General features: G+C 43.8%; 1 pseudogene; it reads right to left on the bottom strand.

The window, feature by feature from the left end:
- Positions 1–22386: 22386 nt before the first annotated feature.
- Positions 22387–22505, bottom strand: LOC146040473 (5S ribosomal RNA; annotated as a pseudogene).
- Between the last annotated feature and the right edge of the window lie 691 nt (positions 22506–23196).

The raw sequence follows: 23196 nt of genomic DNA on the forward strand, positions 1-23196 counted from the left end.
ATCCTGCAGTTGCACAAGTATTAATATACACTCATTTCATATATGAGGGTAATTATTACACCCAGGTTGCAGTTACGGCTATGGGTTCCAATGTGCCCCGATGTATGCTTGTATCTTTATGCATCATTACGAATGCACCTACATCCTACCTGCTTATGATGAAATTATTGTGCATTATATATTATCATGGTGTGGAGGGGCACCGAGAATTATTTTGACAAGATTTTATCTGAATTGTGCAGCCCTGGCGAAAAACACAATAAACTTACACAATATAGGTTCTGTAAACAATTCACACTGTCAAGTCGCCCTAGAATCTTAGAAACAGAGAACAGACCATAGTGCAAATATTGCCATTCACAAGAACCAATTTGTTGGTATTAAGTTACACTCACATGGAGCTGTATTTTTGATAGCATGTAATAGGGGTATTTTTTTGGAATCCAAGCCAGTTTCAGAAGACTCCTGAAAGGACTTTAAAATAAACAAGATCTAGTGCAACATTGTATAAAAAGGTAAACATACAATTTATTGGTAAAACTCACAAAGTATGTAGTTAAAATCGCATATAGCCCATGCAAGGGCAAACAGGACTTCTCAAGGGACCATCAAATAAGGCAGAAGGAGCGTGAATTCCCCGTTCTAGTTCCCAGGAGTCCGGTCGGCATCAGTGGTTAGGCTTTAGCGCGCTTTCGGGCTCAAGTGGCCCTTCATCAGAAGCATACTCACTGAGGTCGAGCGGGCTTCTTTTAAGCCCAGCACATCAAACAAAATCACAAGCAGCTGTGAGTTCCGGGACTCCGTGACCCGGAAGTGTGTCGAGATCATATCCGGGAGCTTCAAGTGTCCGTCTCAGATGTTCCACCATGAGGATGTGAAGCGTGCTACCGTTATATAGTTCCCGCACAGACAGGTTCCCGGTTTTTTAGGTTCCATGATGTCAATATACCATTCGGTATGTATGGAACGCAAACTTCCGCTCCTTATGTCCATTTTGTGGCCGTATCGCAGCCGCAATGTCCATATAAAATGAATTAAAAAAAATATACAATGAATTAGGCACTAGAAATCTATACATAAAATATATATACATATAAAACATATACATATTTAAAAAATAGAAGAGACAAATATGAAAGAAAGGAGAAATATGGAGGGTCACAGGTCAAATTACAAGAACCATTTAAGCTCAAATTCGCCGTTCAGGCCATGGGGAACTAAAGTTTTAAGTTTGTGTATCCAAGTCATTTCTGCCTTGGCCAGGCGAACATCAACATTATTGCACTTCCAGTTGGGGTTAATTTGTTGGATTCCCCAAAATGCCCTTATATGGCATGGATTGGAATTATGTACTTTAGTGAAATGTGTCGACACTGTGTGTCCCTCCAAATTTTTCCTTATATTGTATATATGTTCTGCGGTCCTGGTCTTAAGGCATCTGGTTGTCTTGCCTATATAGACCAGGCCGCAGTCACACTCAAGTGCATAAATGATATTTTTAGAGTTACAGGTTATGAACTCTTTTTATGGGATATTTGATTCCTTTTAATTCGAATTCTTTTATTTTGCTGGGTCCTTTTGTTGTTCTGCACATGAGGCAGAGGCCACAGCGATGGAATCCCTGACTTCTTATACTGTTTCTTTTAGGAGCCTCAAGGGCACTTTTCACTAAGGAATCTTTAATTGTTCAAGATCTACTATAAATGAATTTAGGTCTTGAGGGAAGGTGTGTTCCCAAAACTGGGTCACTTTTCAATATTCTCCAATTCTTCCTAAAAATGTTTTCTATTTCTTCTTTGTTGATGGTTAAATTGGCTGATAAATGACCATTGGTGGTCATTGTTTTCATTTATCTCCTTCCTGTTGTTTTTTAACAATTCAGTTCTATCTATAGACAGGACTCTTGATTTGGCATTGTTTAATTGGTCCTCAGTGTAACCTTTCTCCAAGAAACGGTTGGTCATGTCATCCATCTGGTCATGGAGGACTGTGGTTTCAGTGCAGTTCCTCTTAACACGCAAAAACTGGCTATATGGAATGCTGTTAAGCCAGTTATCATGGTGTTGACTAGTCTCTTAACACGCAAAAACTGGCTATATGGAATGCTGTTAAAAGAAGCCCGCTCGACCTCAGTGAGTATGCTTCTGATGAAGGGCCACTTGAGCCCGAAAGCGCGCTAAAGCCTAACCACTGATGCCGACCGGACTCCTGGGAACTAGAACGGGGAATTCACGCTCCTTCTGCCTTATTTGATGGTCCCTTGAGAAGTCCTGTTTGCCCTTGCATGGGCTATATGCGATTTTAACTACATCCTTTGTGAGTTTTACCAATAAATTGTATGTTTACCTTTTTATACAATGTTGCACTAGATCTTGTTTATTTTAAAGTCCTTTCAGGAGTCTTCTGAAACTGGCTTGGATTCCAAAAAAAGACCCCTATTACATGCTATCAAAAATACAGCTCCATGTGAGTGTAACTTAATACCAACAAATTGGTTCTTGTGAATGGCAATATTTACACTATGGTCTGTTCTCTGTTTCTAAGATTCTAGGGCGACTTGACAGTGTGAATTGTTTACAGAACCTATATTGTGTAAGTTTATTGTGTTTTTCGCTAGGGTTGCACAATTCTATTGTTTTGTTACCTGTATTTTACGAATCCACCTGGTGAGGGTTCATTCTTGTGTCAACCTAGGCTGAAATCACCGGTGCGCTTGAGACATAAAAACCCCCTGTTTTAAGATTTTATCTGAGTTAAATCATCTGGACAGCACAGTATTTTTCGCTGGCAATTACTGGCAGGGTATTGATTAATTTTTTTTGGTAAGTGACGCTGTTGAAAAAAGGCACACAGTTGAGTATGACCCTTTATAGGAATACGGAATATCGAAATACGATATTGCACTCTTCCAGTAACCATCCTCCGAGTTTAAAAAAACAGCCTGCCCATATTGCAGTTCATGGGCCAGATTCCCTAAGCTTCAAAAGTGATAAAATCCAGAGTGATAAACAGCCAGCCAATCAGCTCCTACCTGCCATGTCACAGACTGTGTTTGAAAAATGTCAGACAGGAGCTGATTGGCTGGCTGTTTATCACTCTCTATTTTATCACTTTTGAAGCTTAGAGAATCTGGCCCCATGTGAGTTATTCAAAATGACAGATATGGGAATGGCGGAGCTGCAACTGTCAGAGATGAAGGAGCATTTCCTTCCTCGAGGATACCAACACAGGACTATTAACGATAGCTCACAAAAGCACAGAATCGTGTTCTAGACCAGGCTAAAGATAACAGTAAGAGGATGTGTTTGTTACCCAATATGATGAAAAATCCTTTATGGTGGCAAAATCAATTAAAATCCATTGGCTGGTTATACAGATACTACATTAGGAATGAGAAAATTCGAGCCTCCGATTATGTCATTTTGAAGTGGGCGCAATTTGAAGCAGCTGTTGATGCATCCTGCCAATGATTTGCAGTTGAAGGATGACTGGTTAATGTGTAAGAAACCAGTATGCTACAGGTGCACCACTTGTCATTCTATCATCCCCGGGGGATCATTCCCCTAACCACACAGTGGCAAATCCATTGTCATTCGATATGAGCTCCACTGTACATTAGATTACATAATTTATTTGCTCACTTGCCCTTATGGGCTAGACTATGTAGGCATGATGACCTATAAATTCAGGGACAGGATGGCAAACCACACAAGCAGTATCCGACAGGCTTTAACATCAGGTCTTTGAGGGACACTTCTTGAAAGCAAGGTATCTTGTATGGGCTCCTTACCCATACACCCTTAGAACCTAACCCTACCCCCACCCACTGCAACCTGACCTTAACCTTCCCTATTATGCCTAATCCTAACCTCAATGTAATCTACCCCTCTTGCTGCCTAATCCTAACCAGCCCTATCATGCTTACATTCAGGATGCCGACAACCAGGATTCCAGGCACCAGCATTGTCAGCAACATCGGAGTTTCTTCCTACCAGTGTAGGTATTCCAATTGCCAGCATGCTGAATGCATCCCATACTGTGTGTGTGTACATATATATATATATATATATATATATATATATATATATATATATATATACATACATATATATATATATATATATATATAAATAATTATTATTTTTTAGTCCATTGGGGCCCCCTTCTCCTTAGTACCCAGGGCCTTATGGTGCCAAATTCCAGCTCTTCCTCCAGCCAATGTTGGTGCTCTGTGAAGAAGCTTGTAATAGTACTGTGCTTTCAGTCACTTTAGTGGTTAATGGCCATATATTTAAATTAAGTATTCAACTCAGCACATTTATGTTTACTCATGTGCATGGCTGCAGGCCACACAGAGCTGAGGAGAAAGAGGAATCTAATAAAATCCATTTTTTGACATCCCAGACCTTCTTCCTTTAGGATGTGCAGTCATTATAGACATAAGGTTAAATTTACTAATATGGGAGTTCTATTGCAAATGGGTTGCTGCCCATAGCAACCAAATTCTATTATCTTCTAGAATGTGCAAAATAAATAAGATTTAAAATCTGATTGGTTGGTATGGGCAACATCCCCTTGTCAATAGAACTCCCATCTTAGTAGATTTACCCCATGATTCCCCATGTGTGAAGAAACCAAGACTTCTCCACACATGGGGAACTACTACTGAGTATAAGAGAACTGAGTGCCAGTGACACACTGTGAGCTTCATATCATAGGCAGATAACTAAACACAGCAACTAGCTTGACTTGAAGGCAAGTACAGATGTAGCCGTGCTCATCTAACTCTGATTGCCACGACTAGCTCCTGTTTGTTGCGCCAAATTTGCACCCACGGCTCAGAATTGCCACACTGCAATATTGCAGCTCAATGCATTTCTCTGAGCTGCAGGAGCGATTTAGAAGCAGGAGTCACACGGGGCAACTGACGTGGGATAGATGAGTAAAGCTACATCTGTATTTGAATAAAATATATTATCTGTCTCTACTTTCGATTACTCCTAAAATGTCACAGTGCACTCTCACCCAGTGGGGACTCTGTTTCCCTGCAATACTGGGTCTACTGTGCCACATGCTGGGTATTAAAAGTACTGCTCACCAGTGAAATATTGGCAGCTCTGTATTATGAGTGAAGAATTAAACACATCACAAATTGCCTGCTAGTAATTTGCGTGACTACCAAGTGACAGCATGACTTGCCTACACTCCCAAAATCCTTGCTCTCTGATAGGACAAAAAAAATTTGGACACACAAAAAGGTTTCCTCCACTGTATGTCGCCAGTTTATTTTAAATGTGACACAGTTATTAAGTATTCTACCAAAAGCCCTAGATTCAGATCTGTACACAATGCCGATTTCATGCAGCTGAACATTTATTTGTATACTGTACACACGCCAAGGTATTGAATTAATGCCGCCTGCAATCAGCAGCAAAAACATATTGCTATGGATTGTTTGAGGGAGGAGGGCCTCAAACTGGTATATTGCCTAGGGCCCCATGAGGTCTAAATCTGCCTCTGCAACTAATGGTAACCAACTGGAGCAAATACATCAATACATTTCTCTTTTTTTCCTACACCCTGCCTGGTGCCATGAAATTGGGGAGTCCAATGGTATCTGAAAGAATCTACATTTAGCATCCAAAGTGGTAAATATCTCTGTATTTGGCATATCAGCTATTACTTACTCTGAAGTTATGAAGGGTTATGCATACTCATCAGAGCTTTGTTTAAATGCACAGATATGTACCAAACCATCTATTTTTACTTCAGCAAGCGTCCCTTGAGGTGGCTTCTACTACTGGAGCAAAGCAAATGAATTCTGCTATCACTCTGTCTTTTAGTACATACTCTGGGAGAAGTATGATGCTGATGGTCTGCTATCTAACAAAGAGCAAAATCAGGTTCTATATTTATTGGCCAATAAATACTAGTCCATCAACCAGCATCTAGGTGGCCTCGGATCTGGTGGGTCCCTAATACTAAGTTTGGAATGTTAGTGCGTTCAAAAGACAGAAGCAAATCTACGTGTTTAAATGTGTTACACAGGTGAAAGGTGTTAATAAAATAATAGAAGGTGTAATATTAGTAGAAAGATTATTTAAAAAGCTAAAAAACTAAAATAAATATTATAGTTTGCCGATCCATTGCAATCCAACCATACCAAACCAAGGGGAGCGATGCCCCAGAAACATCCATAAAACTAAATTTATGAATATGAATTTGTAGGCATTGCCCTTTTTTATGCCTTTAGTTTCAGTATGCAGTATGTGAATACCAAAGACCAGGCAGAAGTGTTAAACACCTTTTTCTCATCAGCTTTTACTAGAGAGGAACAAAGAGGGGAACCATCAGTCACCTGTAAAAGATGTGAGCACCACATTACTATATATGGAATTTATTACAGAGCATGTCAGTAAGCGACTCTGTAAAATAGAAACACATAAATCACCAGGACCAGATGGGATTAACCCTGATGGAACTAAGGGAAGAATTAGCAAAGCCTTTGTGTTCAATTTTTGATACATCATTTAAATCTGGCACGGTCCCAAGGTGCTGGAGATTAGCATAAGTAGTACCGATATTCAAAAAAGGAAAAAAGAGATGACCCAGCAAATTATAGACCAGTGAGCCTAACATCGGTCATAGGGACATTATTTGAGGGAATATTAAAAGATTGTATCCAAGATCACTTAATGCTCAATAAGATAATCAGTGGAAACCAGCATGGGAATGTAATGGACAGGTTGTACCAAACTAACATAATTAGTTTCCACAAGGAAGTTAGCAAGAATATAAACCAATGTCTCCCAACCTGGGGTATGGGTACTCCTGGAGGTAAGCTGCAGACCAGTTGGGGGTACTTGAAAATAATATTGGTAATGGCAGAAGAATAGAAAGAAGTCTCCCATTGCTGTGGAGATTAACTACTTCTGCATTTGTCTGCAGCATCATCAGCAACTCCTAGTGCATTTGCTTAACTAGCAATCCACTGGGAGGTACCCATGCTGCCCTCAGACATCAGCGATCATCTGCATAGTGCTTACATGGGAGGAGGAAGCAGCAGCATTTATCCTACATGCCTTAACAGGAACCCTGGAGACAGTACATAGCCAGCGACCAGACAGAGAGGGACCCGATTCCTGAATGCACACTACTCTTCCACTACTCCTTAATATAAGGACATGCATAAGAATACACATACCGCTCACTTCCACTCCACTCGTAAGTACTGTGGATATTTCAAATTGAGAGGAGGATTTACTCATAAATGAAAATCCTTATCAAGGGGTATGGAAGAGAAAAAGGGTTGGGAACCACAGATCCAAACAAAGGTGATCCAGTCAACATGGTGTACCTGGATTTTGCAAAGGCCTTTGAAACAGTGCCATATAAGAGGCTGATCCATAAAATGGAGGGAATGGGTCTAGGGGAAAAAATGTGTTTGGCTGCTGGGCAGGGAACAGAGAATGGTTGTAAATGGTTCAATTGCAAACTGGATACCATTACTAAGTGGTGTGCTGCAGGGTTCGGTGCTATGGCCTCTTCTCTTTAACATATTTATTAATGATATTGTGGTTGGACTACTAAGCATTGTCCATCTTCTGGGATGACACTAAATTGGGCAGGGTGATTAAAATGCATCCGGATATGTCACTGGAGGAGGACTTTAACAAACTAAAGGAGTGGATGGATAAATGGAAAATGCGATTCAATGTACAGTAGATAAATGTAATGTCATGCATCTTGGAGAAAACCAACATGCAACCAATAATCTAAATGGGGTATAGTTAGAAAAATCTAAATTGGAAAATGACAGAGTACAGTAGTACAAGTTGATAATAAATATGGATGCAGTGCTAAGTGTCAAGGAGCTGCAACTAAGGCAAATAGGATTCTAGCCTGTATAAAAAGAAGCATGGAAGCAAAAGATGACACTGTAATTATGCCAATCTATAAAGCACTAGTTAGGCCTCATCTAGAATTCGGTGTGCAATTTTGGGCTGCACACTAAAAAAGGACATTGTTGAACTAGAAAAGGTTCAGCAAAGGACAACCACATTTATTAAGGGGACAGAGTCTTTGAGTTATGACGAAAGATTAGTCAATAAGTGATGTTTACACTTTAAAAAATATGTTTTAGGGGAGATATACTTAACATGTACAAATATATCTGGCACCCTTTTAATCTTGAGGTCGATGAACAGGACACGTGGCATACCCTTAGATTGGAGGAGAGGAGAAAGAGAAAGGTTTTTTTTCCGGGGCATAAAGATTTGGAACTCTCTGCCAGAGGAGGTAGTTTTGGAAGACACAATTAACTCTTTTAAGAAAGGGTTGGACAAGTACCTAGAGGATAACAACATCCAGAGTTACAACCATCTTGTTATGGTTTAGTAGAGAGAAGGGTGCAACACAATCAATAGTAGAGATGTGCACTGGCCACTTTTCGGGTTTTGGGTTCTGATTACCTTGAGGATTTTTTGGTTTCTAATGGGTTTTGGCAAAACACCTCCTAAGTGTTTTGTGTTTGGATTTTTTGGGGTTTTGGGTTCTGATTTTTTTGTTAAAAAAGCATAAAAACAGCTAAAATCGCAGAATTTCGTGGTTTTTTTTTTGCTCCTACGCTATTTTGACCTCAATAACATTCATTTACACTCATTTCCAGTGTATTCTGGACACCTCACACCTCACAATATTGTTTTTATTGCAAAAGTTTGCACTGAGGTAGCTGGATAACTATGCTAAGCCACACAAGTGTGCGGCACAAACACGTGGCTCATGTAAGAGTGGCACTGCAGCGTCAGACATGATGGCAGTTTAAAAAAATAGGCCCATAAAAGATCCCTATCTGGCTTGATCATGCACTGTTTACCATGTGCAGCCATGGAGCGGTGGGCATTTTGTGCAGCACAGAGTTTGTCTGCAAGTGTGTAACTGTTTTGATCACTTTAACTTCCAACAAGACCCCTATCTGGCTTGATTGTGTGATAATGTAATCTAATTGTTTAATTTTGTGATTATTATTCATTTATTATTACCAGTCGTCTCTTAAATCATTGCCTAATGGGTGTAGGGGAGTGGGCTAATCAATTTTAAGGTGGCAGATGGAAGATGTAATGTAATGTAAACCATCACTAGCATTGGTTGCAGCAGTGGCAGTAACTGATGGACCCGGCTGTGCAGATAAGGATACTGACAGCGATGATGTCAAAGGGAGAGCCAGCGAACTGTTGCTCCATGCAGCGCTGGAAAACTTCGCTGCCCGTGGTGATGCCATAGGGCATGCGTAACCATCACTAGCATTGGTTGCAGCAGTGGCAGTAACTGATGGACCCGGCTGTGCAGATAAGGATGCTGACAGCGATGATCTCAAAGGGAGAGCCAGCGAACTGTTGCTCCATGCAGCGCTGGAAAACTTCGCTGCCCGTGGTGATGCCATAGGGCATGCGTAGGAAGACGTAGCACCCAATAGGGGTCATGAAGGCAGTAAGCATGGAAGAGGCTCTGTCCAGAGGGATCTGCCAAAACCCACACTTGGCATTCAGGGTGCTAAAGACCATTGCACCTGGCATGTCAGTGATCACCTGCTCGATGGTGCAGAGTGTGTATCTGTTTTGGTCAGTTTAATATTTCATAAGACCCCTATCTGTCTTGATTGTGATTATGATTATTTATAATTAATTAATTTCATCTGATTTTTAATTTGGTGATTAGTAATTATTCATTTATTATTTATTATTACCATTCGTCTCGTCAATCATTGCCTAATGGGTGGAGGGGAGGGGGCTAATCAATGACTAAGTGGCAGCTGGAAGAGTTCTATCTGGCTGCGACTTCTGTAACTCTATTGATCGCTAGGATGGATTCAGGTGATCTGGATCGCTAGGCGGGTGTTCCCTTTGCTCACTGCTTCACATGCGTCCCTCGTGAAGCTGCGCACTCTGTCGAGGAGGATGTCCTTTGCCGGTAGAGAAGTACTGATCTTCTCTCAAGGTGTTACGACTCGTAGCTGCACTCCCCTGCTACAACCTCAAAACAAGCACCAAGACCCCTATCTGGCTTGATTGTGCACTGTTTACACAGTGCAGCCGAGGAGCAGTGGGCGATTGGTGCAGCAATCAGTGGAATGCAAAGAGTTATATGCATTTCAAAGACAAGTCCCTCATACGAATGACTCTCAGAAGTGGGCACCAGACCAGACAGGTAAACAAAATTTTAGCCGCCCAAAAAGAAGTGTAATTGAGCCTTCCTGCCCCAGCCCTGACTCCCCCAGGTCAGGGAGATCACATTCTCACCCATGAAGGTGCAGCAATCAAGTGGAATGCAAACAGCTATATGCATTTAAAAGACAAGTCCCACATATGAATGACTCTCAGCAGTAGGAATAATGAATGGTGATGCAAGATGGAATTGTCCTTGGGCCCTCCCACCCACCCTTATGTTGCGAAAATAGGACATGCACACTTTAACAAACCAAACATTTCAGCGACAGGGCCTACAAAACTGTGGCTGAAATGATTGGTTTGTTTGGGCCCCCACAAAAAATAAACCAATTCATAAAATCTCCCTGTATAAACTGGCTCTACAGCAACAAGATGTCATCATCACTCATCATCATCATCCTCCTCCTGCTCCTCTGATTCCTCGCCCCCTTCAGTGTGTACTTCCTCATTCTCAGAGATTATCAATTCGTCCCTGCTGGACTCCACAATCACAGGTCCCGTTATAATCTCTGGAGGCAATTCCTGGTCTTCATTGAATAAGTAATAATTCATTTTTATAAACATCATTTTCTCAACATTTTTCGGGAGCAACCTCCTTCGCCGCTCACTGACCAGGTTCCCCACTGCACTGAATACTCTTTCGGAGTACACACTGGAGGGGGGACAACTCAGGTAAAATAGAGCCAGTTTGTACAGGGATTTCCAAACTGCCTTTTTTTCCTGCCAGTACAGGTAAGGACTGTCTGACATGTCTACTTGGATGCTGTCACCAAAATAATCATCCACCATTTTTTCAATGTTGACAGCATCCAATGCACCGACAGTAGACATGTCAGCAATCGTTGGCAGGTCCTTGAGTCCGGACCAGATGTCCAAACTCCCTCCTGCCTGCCCTGCATCCCCGCCAGCGGGTTGTGTGGGAAATCGCAGCTGTTTCCTCACAGGCACAGGTGTGGGAGAAAATGAAGGAGGAGCTGGGGCCGTGTCACGGTCCCCTTCAGATGACAATCTCCTGACCAGCAGGTCTTTGCACCTTTGTAGACTTGTGTCCGCCGGAAACAGAGACACAACATACGCTTTAAACCGAGGATCGAGCACTGTGGCCAAAATGTAGTCCTCTGACTTTAACAGACTGACCACCCTCGTATCCTGGCAAAGCGTATAGAGGGCTTCATCCACAATAGCGACATGCATTGCGGAATCGCTCAGATTTAGCTCCTCCTTCACTTTCTCCAGCTGCTTTTGTAACAGCCTGATCAGGGGAATCACCTGACTAATGCAGGCAGTGTCGGAACTGACTTCACGTGTGGCTACTTCAAACGGCTGGAGAACCTTGCACAACACGGAAATCAGCCTCCACTGCGCTTGAGTCAGGTGCAGCCCCGCTCCTCTGCCTATGTCGTAGGTGGCTGTGTAGGCTTGAATGGCCTTTTGCTGCTCCTCCATCCTCTGCAGCATATAGAGGGTGGAGTTCCAGCGCGTCACCACCTCTTGTTTCAGCTGATGGCAGGGCAGGTTGCAGAGTTTTTGCTCCCGCTCCAGCCTTCGGCAGGCTGTGGCAGAATGCCGAAAGTGTCCGCAAATTTTGCGTGCCACCGCAAGCATCTCCTGCACACTCCTGTCATTTTTTATGAAATGCTGCACCACCAAATTTATTGTGTGGGCAAAACATGGCACGTGCTGGAAATTGCCCATGTTTAATGCCCGCACAATGTTACTGGCATTGTCCGACACCACAAATCCCCAGGAGAGTCTAAGGGGGGTAAGCCACAGGGAGATGATTTTCCTCAGTTTCTCTAAGAGGTTGTCGGCGTTGTGCCTCTTCTTGAAACCGGTGATACACAGCGTAGCCTGCCTAAGAAGGAGCTGGCATGCAGGAGATGCTGCTGCTGCTGCGGAAGGCGATGCATCTACCCAGTGGGCTGTCACAGTCATATAGTCCTTAGTTTGCCCTGATCCACTTGTCCACATGTCTGTAGTTAAGTGTACAGTGGGTACAGCCGCATTTTTCAGGGCACTGAGGACACTTTTTCTGACCTCCCTGTACATTGCGGGTATCGCCTGCCTAGTGAAGTGGAATCTAAACGGGATTTGGTACCGGGGACACAATACCTGCATCAACCGTTTAAATCCCACTCCATTGATGGCGGACACCGGACGCACGTCTAACACCAACATAGCTGTCAAGGCCGCAGTTATCCGCCTTGCCATAGGATGACTGCTGTCGTATTTCATCCTCATGGAAAATGACTGTTGGACGGTCAATTGCTTAGTGAAAGACGTAGCGGTCTTACGACTTCCCCTCTGGGATGATGACTGACTTCCCCTCTGGGATGATGACTGACTTCCAGGAGCAGCAGCAGCAGCAGCGGCAGTAGTAGTAGTAGGCGTAGTGCTGCAGGATCCTCCGGAGGAATCTATGGAGTCATTCATGCAGGGGAGATGGACTGCAGGACTCCCCCCTATCCGGATCGAGGAGGAATTTGTCGAGGAGGGAGTTGGTGGTGTGCTTTTCAGGCATTTGGCTCCAAAAGGAGGACCAAGTGATTTAGGTGTCGCTGGACTGCTAGCCTCACTTTCTGGACTAAACACTGAACCATGACGCGTCTTTAGGTGACGTTGAAGGGAGGTTGTCCCTAGGTGGGCAAGATCCTTACCCCTGCTCTTTGGAGTTTTACATAAGCTACAAATGGCAATACTTTTGTTGTCCGGATGCGGATAAAAAAAATTCCAGACCGCAGAGGTGGATTTATTGGTCCTTTGTCCAGGCATGACGATGGGCTTTTTCATCCCATGGACAACAACTTTTTCCCCCACAGGTGCCTCATTCCCCCCTGGTGCGTCATTTCAGCAAACCAATTCTCCATCCTCCTCGACAACTTCCTCCTCAGTGCCAGCTACATCAATATCCTCCTCCTGGTGTACAACATCACCTTCACTAATAAAATCAGGAACTAGACTGTGGGTGATCCTTCCAGCATATGCAGAGGGCGTACTGCAAATGGTGGAAGGAGCCACCTCTTCACGTACAGTGATGGGAAGGTCCGGCATCACAACCACCGCCACCCTCTGACTCTCCGTGGGGATTTGGTATATGTCTTTAGAAGGATGAGTTTTTTCCAGATTTATTTTCTGAATTTTTTTCTGTTTTTTTTTTCTGAAATTTTTTCAGACTTTTTTGAGTCGGTGTCAGCCTAACTCTCTTTAATTTCCTATTGGGCGGGGAGAGAGGAGGAGGAGGACTTTCCTCGTCATCTGAAGCTGCACCACTAGTCATGAAAATACGCCATGGCCTTAGCCGTTCCTTGCCACTCCGTGTCGTAAATGGCATATTGCCAAGTTTTAGTTTCTCTTCCAACGATTTACATTTCATATTTTTATTCCTTTTACGGAAGTTTGGTTTCGATTGTACATGCCCTCTGCTGTACCTGCACACTGGGCATCGGCCGTGGCAGACGACGTTGTTGGCATTTCATCGTCTATGTCATGACTAGTGGCAGCAGCTTCAGAACTATGAGGAAGTGCATCTTCATCTTTCCTTTGTTTGTTAACCTCCATATTTTGGATCTTCATTATTATTGTGGAGTTATGTCACAGAACAGCGCCACTGGAGTGCAATTATATATGTCAGTGAGTATGCACCAGCAGGCAGTTATACAGATACAGCAGTATTAGGCAGTGAGCCACACACAAGACAGGTACGGCAGTATTAGGCAGAGAGCCCCAGACCAGACAGGTAGATAATGATATACGGCAGTATTTAGGCAGTGAGCCCCAGACCAGAGGGTAGATACGGCAGTATTAGGCAGTGAGCCACAGACCAGACAGGTACGGCAGTATTAGGCAGAGAGCCCCAGACCAGACAGGTACGGCAGTATTAGGCAGTGAGCCCCAGACCACAAAGGTAGAGATATACGGCAGTATTTATTTATTAGGCAATGAGCCCCAGACCAGACGGTACATACGGCAGTATAAGCAGTGATCCCCAGACCACAAAGGTAGAGATATACGGCAGTATTTAATTATTTATTAGGCAGGCAGTATTTAATTATTTATTAGCCAGTGAGCCCCAGACCACAAAGGTAGAGATATACGGCAGTATTCAATTATTTATTAGGCAGTGAGCCCCAGACCACAAAGGTAGAGATATACGGCAGTATTTAATTATTTATTAGCCAGTGAGCCCCAGACCACAAAGGTAGAGATATATGGCAGTATTTAATTATTTATTAGGCAGTGAGCCCCAGACCAGACAGGTATGGCAGTATTAGGCAGTGAGCCCCAGACCACACAGGTAGATAATATACGGCAGTATTTATTTATTAGGCAGTGAGCCCCAGACCAGACGGTACATACGGCAGTATAGGCAGTGAGCCCCAGACCACAAAGGTGGAGATATACGGCAGTATTTAATTATTTATTAGGCAGGCAGTATGTAATTATTTATTAGCCAGTGAGCCCCAGACCACAAAGGTAGAGATATACAGCAGTATTTAATTATTTATTAGGCAGTGAGCCCCAGACCACAAAGGTAGAGATATACGGCAGTATTTAATTATTTATTAGGCAGTGAGCCCCAGACCAGACAGGTACGGCAGTATTAGGCAGTGAGCCCCAGACCAGACAGGTACGGCAGTATTAGGCAGTGAGCCCCAGACCACACAGGTAGATAATATACGGCAGTATTTAATTATTTATTAGGCAGGCAGTATTTAATTATTTATTAGCCAGTGAGCCCCAGACCACAAAGGTAGAGATATACGGCAGTATTTAATTATTTATTAGGCAGTGAGCCCCAGACCAGACAGGTACGGCAGTATTAGGCAGTGAGCCCCAGACCACAAAGGTAGAGATATACGGCAGTATTTAATTATTTATTAGGCAGGCAGTATTTAATTATTTATTAGCCAGTGAGCCCCAGGCCACAAAGGTAGAGATATGGCAGTATTTAATTATTTATTAGGCAGTGAGCCCCAGACCACAAAGGTAGAGATATACGGCAATATTTAATTATTTATTAGGCAGTGAGCCCCAGACCACAAAGGTAGATAATGATAATCTGATATACGGCAGTATTTTTTATTTTATTAGGCAGTGAGCCCCAGACCAGACGGTAGATACGGCAGTATTAGGCAGTGATCCCCAGACCACACAGGTAACTAGATAAGATATACGGCAGTATTATTTATTAGGCTGTGAGCCCCAGACCACAGACCACCAGACTGGCAGATTCAGTGCAGGCAGCACCAGTGGACTATATATATATATATATTTAATATAATTAATTAATTATTATTATATATAATAAATGGCACAGCACAGCACCAGAGGTATGCCCCAGCACAGAGGAGACAGTAGTACTACAGGCAGGTACACAGTTAGACTGTTCTCCTAAGCAGAGGAGAACAGAGTACACAGCAGCACTGAGGGAGACAGCCCCATCAAATAAAATAATTAATTACAGCACAGCACACCAGAGGTAGACCGCACAGAGGAGACAGTAGTACTACAAGTACACAGTTAGACTGTTCTCATAAGCAGAGAACAGAGTACACAGCAGCACTGAGGGAGACAGCCCCAGCAAATAAAATAATTAATTACAGCACAGCAGCACACCAGAGGTAGACCGCACAGAGCAGACAGTAGTACTACAAGTACGCAGTTAGACTACTACACAGCAGCACTGAGAGACAGTACCAGCGATTGCAAAAGCTCAAGGTCAAGCTCAAGTTTAAGCCCCAGTAGCAGCACCAACACACCCTCTCCCAACCCACTACTTGACTGGAGTGAAGATGGCGGGCGCGGCAGCCAGGGCTGTCTTAACAGCGGTGTGGGCCCCTGGGCAAAGCAATGCACTGGGGCCCTTACCCATTCTCTTCTCCTAGGGGTGGGGGGTGCTATCAGCAGCAGCTTTGATGTCCCACTGGTGGCAGGGGGTGCTCTATCTTCCACTCAGCGTGTAGGACCTGGAGCAGTAACTTCTGCTAATTACTCCTTTACTGCACAGGTGGTGGGAGGGAGAACACTAACGTGTGGAAGTGGGCACTGAGCTGAATGAAGGGTCCCTTGTAAATGACTTCCAGGGAGGTAGGGGGTGTTTTATACGCAGGGGAGGGTTGGATAATGGAGTGGGCTTAATATTCGTCCCAACTTTCAGGAGGTGCTGGGAACTTGGGGATCAGAGATCAGGAGCCAGAGCAGAGGCGTACCTAGATAATCGTGGGCCCCATAGCAAAAGTTTGTAAGGGCCCCCTATTTATCAACTGATGGTGACAAATGTATGTAAAACATATACTTAGACAGTAAAGATGGCCCCCCTTCAGCTCTGGGCCCCATAGCAGCTGCATCCCCTGCACCTATGGTAGTTACGCCCTTGAGCCAGAGCAATCCATTGACAAAAATATAAAACTGTACACCAGACGTTTGGAGCTGGAGCAGGGACCGGCTGCTGGAAGGCTGATATCTCTGGTTCTGGGCATGATAGAGACAAGCCACTAGTGTCGACAGAAAGGGGATAGTCCCAGCTTTTGGAATATATGCTCAGAAAAACTCTAAGTCAGAGAGAACTTGAGAAATATGACTGGGAATTGCAATTAACAGGTCGGATGTGGACTGCTGCTTTGAAGTTGGATATCTCCAGTTCCCCTTGGCCGATTTTCAAAATGCTGGTATCCCTGGAAAAAGGGGATCCTCAGCTATCAGCATAGGGCCCTTATACACCTGGGGCCCCTGGGCAAGTGCCCATTAAGCCCATACGAAAAGACGGCCCTGGCGGCAGCCGCTTATAAAGCCTCGCGAAATCCGACGCCGGGAGATGACGTTCTAATCACGCGGACGGACCAAGTCAGGCGGGAATCTCCAAGCACTGCTCGGAATCGGGCTCGGAATGATGACGTCCGTGGGGGCTCGGATCTCTGAAATCCGAGCCCGCACATCTCTAATCAATAGTGTGGTCTAATTTAGAAAAACTTAGTTGGAGATATCACATCTTAACTTTTTTAATTAGTTACTGTATATAAAGCAGGTTGAACTTGATGGACAAATATATTTATTCAACCTTACTTACTATGTTACTATGTAGTTGAAATAATTCAGGGCAGGTGAGCAGGGTTCTAATCCAAGCTGAAGGAGTCACAACCTTAAAATGTATTATATACATAATATTAATATAATATAATATTAATATATATAATATTAATATAATAATTAATATATTAATATATAATATTTTAATATATATAATATTAATATAATATAATAATAATATACATAATAATAATAATATGGGGCAAGGGGATCAAACCTTAATTGCAGTCATGCTGGGACTGGTAGTTCTACAAAGAAAGAAACCTATAATGCTGATGCACACACTACAATATTTACAATAAAGAAACACAGATTTATATTGAGATTCTTGGTATATTTATTTGCCCAACACAGCAGAATATGTGCTATTCCCTCTTGAACTTGAGCCATGCATTTGTGATGACATCTACAAAACCAGCATATCTATGCATCAGAGACCTTGTGCCATGTAAAGTGGTCTGTGTCCATATCACCAAAGGCTCTGGAGAGCTGAAGAAGTGTGACTTTACTAACAGCAGTCATGCTGGACAATGGCTACAGAGGCACCTACTGTATAGCAAGTGGATGGCAGGAGGCAACTTCACCATCCACGTTAAGGTGCCACAGCACACAACTACACGCTTGTTTGTATTCAGGATGGCGCTATTGGCAGATCCTATAGATGGAATATGTAGAAGTAGTGTGATGGAGGGAAGATTACTTAACCAGTTCTTAGATTAATTAACCAGTCAGAATAGCTTCATAGGATGACTCTGGATGAATGCAGCAGCAGTATGTATATCAAGTACACAACACTGTGTATACTATATGTATAGTAATGTCTAGGGGTGTGCGACAAGTAGCAAGGCTGTCTTTACAGCATTGTAGGCGCTCCTGCTGGTTGTCCACATGCATCAATGTCAGTACTTTGATTGGTGGTAATCCAATTATCAGCAGGCTGACATCCATTCCCTGTCTGGCTGCAGGCTGGAAGGTAAAGAGAATGCTGCCTGGCTGCTTTAAGATGACTGCGTTGAGATGGCCCTGCCAGGTAGTGGCACACACCTGTGCCTGTACATACAGTGCTGGTAATGGAATGTGCACACTGGCTCTATACATTCAGTGGTATAGCAGTGGTGGTCCAGTGGAACTGTCAGGGGTCACTGGTCTCTGTAATGCCAACCCCCTGCGAGTATACCCCAGACTCTCGGAAATATGTCTTCTAGCATGGTGGATGGATGTGAAGACTATGGACAAAACACCAGGCATGTGCAATAGTGCAAAGCAACGTGGGGAAGGGCCCGCACAGCTGAAATAATTATTTGATTTTCGTCAAAGCCGATTTATTTAAACCAACATGAGGAACCACATGGTCATAAATGCTAGTGGTTAAATGGTTGGTGGTGCGCCCAGCGTTCAGTAGCAATAACTGAGGGTGGGTTTTGTTTTGTCTTTGCAAAGGTGCAAAACAAAGGAAAGCAAACGCTTTTTGGGCGCACTCTTAGAGAATGTGATATATATTTAGTTTAAAACATTACAACAACTTTTATTATGGACTTGTTAATATAAAGTGGCATGAGGCATGAATGAAATAAACATTACTCTGAATATGATTGTTTCTGTTGTTTTTGTTGTGTGGTACAGGTCGAGTATCCCGTATCCGAGTATCCGTTATCCGAATTATTCCGAAATACGGACATTCCAGAAAGTGAAAAAAATTTTTTTTTTTGCTAAAAACTCACTGGGGACATTTGTAACAGCATCACTGGGGACATGATATGTAACTGGCACTATATATGTGCAAGACAATGATTGCTTGGCATTCAAATTCAGTGCTGAGATAGTACACACATTTGTTTCACGTTTTGAAACCTTGTTTTTTGAACAATTAAAATATATTTGTGTGTATTTTATGTGGTAATAAAATATATTTGTGTGTATATTATGTGTTTATACAGCATACATGCAAGATACTTCAAAATACATCATTGAAATATTAAAATATTCCGAAATACGGAATAATCCGTTATCCAAAATTCTCCTGGTCCCGAGCATTTTGGATACGGGATACTCAACCTGGTACTAATAAGTAATAATTACTGAGTCATATAACAATTTTTAAGTTTACCACACATATATTTTACCATTTGTTGCATGTAGTCATCAGAGGTATAATGACCAGAGTGACCAGGGGCGGAACTACCGCCGGTGCAGACGGTGCAGTGCACCGGGGCCCAAGAGGTTAAAGGGGCCCGATGCCACCGTCTGCCCGGCATGACAGATTGAACTTGTGCCACACTTGCCTACCCTCCCGTTTTCAGTGGGAGGCTCCCGCTTATTGCATGAGCCTCCCCCGCAAACCTGTCCGCACCTCCCGATTTTTTTGTGGGCTGGGCTTCTATTAACATCTTTACTGCGCATGCGCACGCCTGGAGAGGAGGGTCTCGACACATGCTGTGTGCAGTGCACTAAGGCGGTCCGTGCAGCGGGAGGAGCAGGAGAGACGTCAGCCAGTGCTTCCCTGATGCTGGCCCCGCCCACCACACGAACACAGTGGGCTCCGTGTATCAGTCCTGCTCTCCTGCTCCTGTCACCGTCTGCTCTGATGCTGTCTCCGCCCATCCACCACACTGCCAACTGCCTCCGAGTCCTCCCTGCACCTCCCAGGAATAGGGAAAAGGTTAGTGCTGTGGTGCACTGGGGCAGTAATATGAGGAGGGGAATGTGACGTGTACTTTACTTGTGTCTGTGTGTGTGTTTGTGGGGGTGGGGTGGGGGGGGGTGTTCTGTTTAGAATGTAATATGGGGTGGTCTGTGTATCATATAGTATGGGGGCTGTGTATCATGTAATATGGGGTGGTCTGTGTGTCATGTAGTATGGGGGCTGTGTATCATGTAATATGGGGTGGTCTGTGTGTGTATCATGTAATATGGGGGGCTGTGTATCATGTAATATAGGGTGGTCTGTGTATCTTATAGTATGGGGGCTGTGTATCATGTAATATTGGGTGGTCTGTGTGTCATGTAGTATGGGGGCTGTGTGTCATGTAATATGGGGTGGTCTGTGTGTCCTGTAGTATGGGGGCTGTGTATCATGTAATATGGGGTGGTCTGTGTATCATATAGTATGGGGGCTGTGTATCATGTAATATGGGGTGGTCTGTGTGTGTATCATGTAATATGGGGGGCTGTGTATCATGTAATATGGGGTGGTCTGTTTATCTTATAGTATGGGGGCTGTGTATCATGTAATATGGGGTGGTCTGTGTGTCATGTAGTATGGGGGCTGTGTGTCATGTAATATGGGGTGGTCTGTGTATCATGTAATATGGGGTGGTCTGTGTGTCATGTAGTATGAGGGCTGTGTATCATGTAATATAGGGTGGTCTGTGTATCTTATACTATGGGGGCTGTGTATCATGTAATATGTGGTGGTCTGTGTATGTATCATGTAATATGGGGGGCTGTGTATCATGTAATATAGGGTGGTCTGTGTATCTTATAGTATGGGGGCTGTGTATCATGTAATATGGGGTGGTCTGTGTGTCATGTAGTATGGGGGCTGTGTGTCATGTAATATGGGGTGGTCTGTGTATCATGTAATATGGGGTAGTCTGTGTGTCACGTAATATGGGGTGGTCTGTGTGTATAATGTAATATCGGGGTCTGTGTATAATGTAATATTGTGCTTTGTATACAGTGCAGGGACAGAGGGAGTGCAGTCAGGGAGCCAGGGGCTGCCCAGCTGCTAGGAAATGGAATGACAGAAATAGGGGTCACTATACTAGTCCATGCCCTCTCCCAGGCCACACCCACATGGCTTGTAGCTCTCTGCCCCCTCTTGCAATTTCAAGCACACAAAAGTTGTGAAGTCTGCCATTGCAGAACACACCCCTGTGTGTCAGTAAATGGTTGGTGCCAGACAGCTTTGGCAGGGAGCATGATGTCTCCCCCCCCCCCCCAATAGCACGGCACACTAGCACCTGGAATCTCCCTGAAACTAGTTTTTAAAAGTAGGCAAGTATGACTTGTGCGCCGTGATGTGTGCCGTGTTGGGAAAAAGGGTACGCAGTCAGCGCAGGACAGGTTTCGTGGGTGGCGGGCGGCTCAGGACTGGTACTAGTACTACAAAGCGACTTGCAGCGTGTGGCATTGGAGTCGGACGCTGGGACATACCCTGCTTGGGTCTGACTCTTCATCCATTCCGGCCCGGGACAGGTATACTTTGGTAGTCTAGCAACAAGCAGCCAATCGCAAGTAGATAGGAAAAGATTCTGCTCCAAGGCTGAGCAGGCAGGCGGCGTGGAGGAGCGACTCCCTGGAGTACCAGACAGCAGAGGTAAGTACACTTAAGGGGGGCTGCGGGCCGCACTGCTAAGCGCACATAAAAACGGGGGCTGGGGCCGCACTGCACCGCACAATCATTTTCAATATGGGGGGGGGGGTTTGGGCGTCCGCCTTAAAAACATCAGATGGGGCACAGAAAAGTAGATATATAATATTAATAAATACATCCATTCCCTGTACATTTCTGTGAGAAAAAAAATATATATATATATATAAATATATAGGCACCAGGCCAGGGCCTACAGACACTGGCTGAGGGGGTGACAGGCCGCATCCACTGTATGTATATATATATATATATATATATATATATATATGATGCAGCCAGTGTCTATAGGCCCTGGTTCATATATATATATATATATATATATATATATATACTTTTTTCACAGAAATGTACAGGGAATGGTTTTATATTTATAAATATAACTATTTTTTTGTGGCCCATCTGATTTTTTTCCGCCCCCCCCCCCCATATTGAATAACGATTGTGCGGGGGGGGGGGGGGGCAGAGCATTTTTTGCACCTGGGCCCATGGCTCCCTAGTTCCGCCACTGAGAGTGACCGTAGGTAGCAAAAAGGAGTTGGTTGTCCTGAACTGATAAACAGATTGGGGTTTGGTCACCCCACGTTACTAGATAACTCTATCCTATGAAATACACTGATTGGTGCCAAAATTGGTAAGGATATTGGAATCGAGCAGTGGGCGGCTCCTGTGCTGCTGGTCTGTTGACTGGGATACCTATCTATGATACCACACCTGGAGTTCTCCAGGGGTCACCCACCTGGATACTGCCCTGGCCCTTCACTGCTTGGCTTCCAAGTTCGAAAAGGGTTTGGGCACTCCAGTGAGGTATGGTGGTATACTAATTGCGAATTGAGTCACGACCAAACAGCTCAGGCTAAATATTACCAGTGGTATTTATTTATAACCCAATAATTTTGGGGCAGAAGTAATATATCCCACCAGTAACCCTGGTAAAGTGTGCATACAGTATTGAGGTTGGAAAAATTGTTATTGGCAATGAGGATCAGGGTGACAGGGATAAATACGGAGTATCCGTTGGTTAACTGATGGATTAGCAAAGCCCTGGCAGTTGATGAAGCTTAAATAGCTGTATACATCACACTTTAGGTATCTTTACTGGTATCCCAGTCAACAGACCAGCAGCACAGGAGCCGCCCACTGCTCGATTCCAATATCCTTACCAATTTTGGCACCAGTCAGTGTATTTCATAGGATAGAGTTATCTAATAACGTGGGGTGACCAAACCCCAATCTGTTTATCAGTTCGGGACAACCAACTCATTTTTGCTACCTACGGTCACTCTGGTCATTATACCTCTGATGACTACATGCAACAAATGGTAAAATATATGTGTGGTAAACTTAAAAATTGTTATATTTCCTTTGTTTTGCACCTTTGGAAAGACAAAACAAACCCACCCTCAGTATGTGCAATAGTGCACAAGGGTAGAGGTCATGGCTCTGGCATTTTGAGGGCCCTAGACCTTGGATAGACAATGCAGGACCTTCTCTGCTGATAAGAACAATGTA

The sequence above is a fragment of the Crinia signifera genome, chromosome 1 (genome assembly GCF_055691185.1).
Source record: "Crinia signifera chromosome 1, ASM5569118v1, whole genome shotgun sequence".
NCBI lineage: Eukaryota > Metazoa > Chordata > Amphibia > Anura > Myobatrachidae > Crinia > Crinia signifera.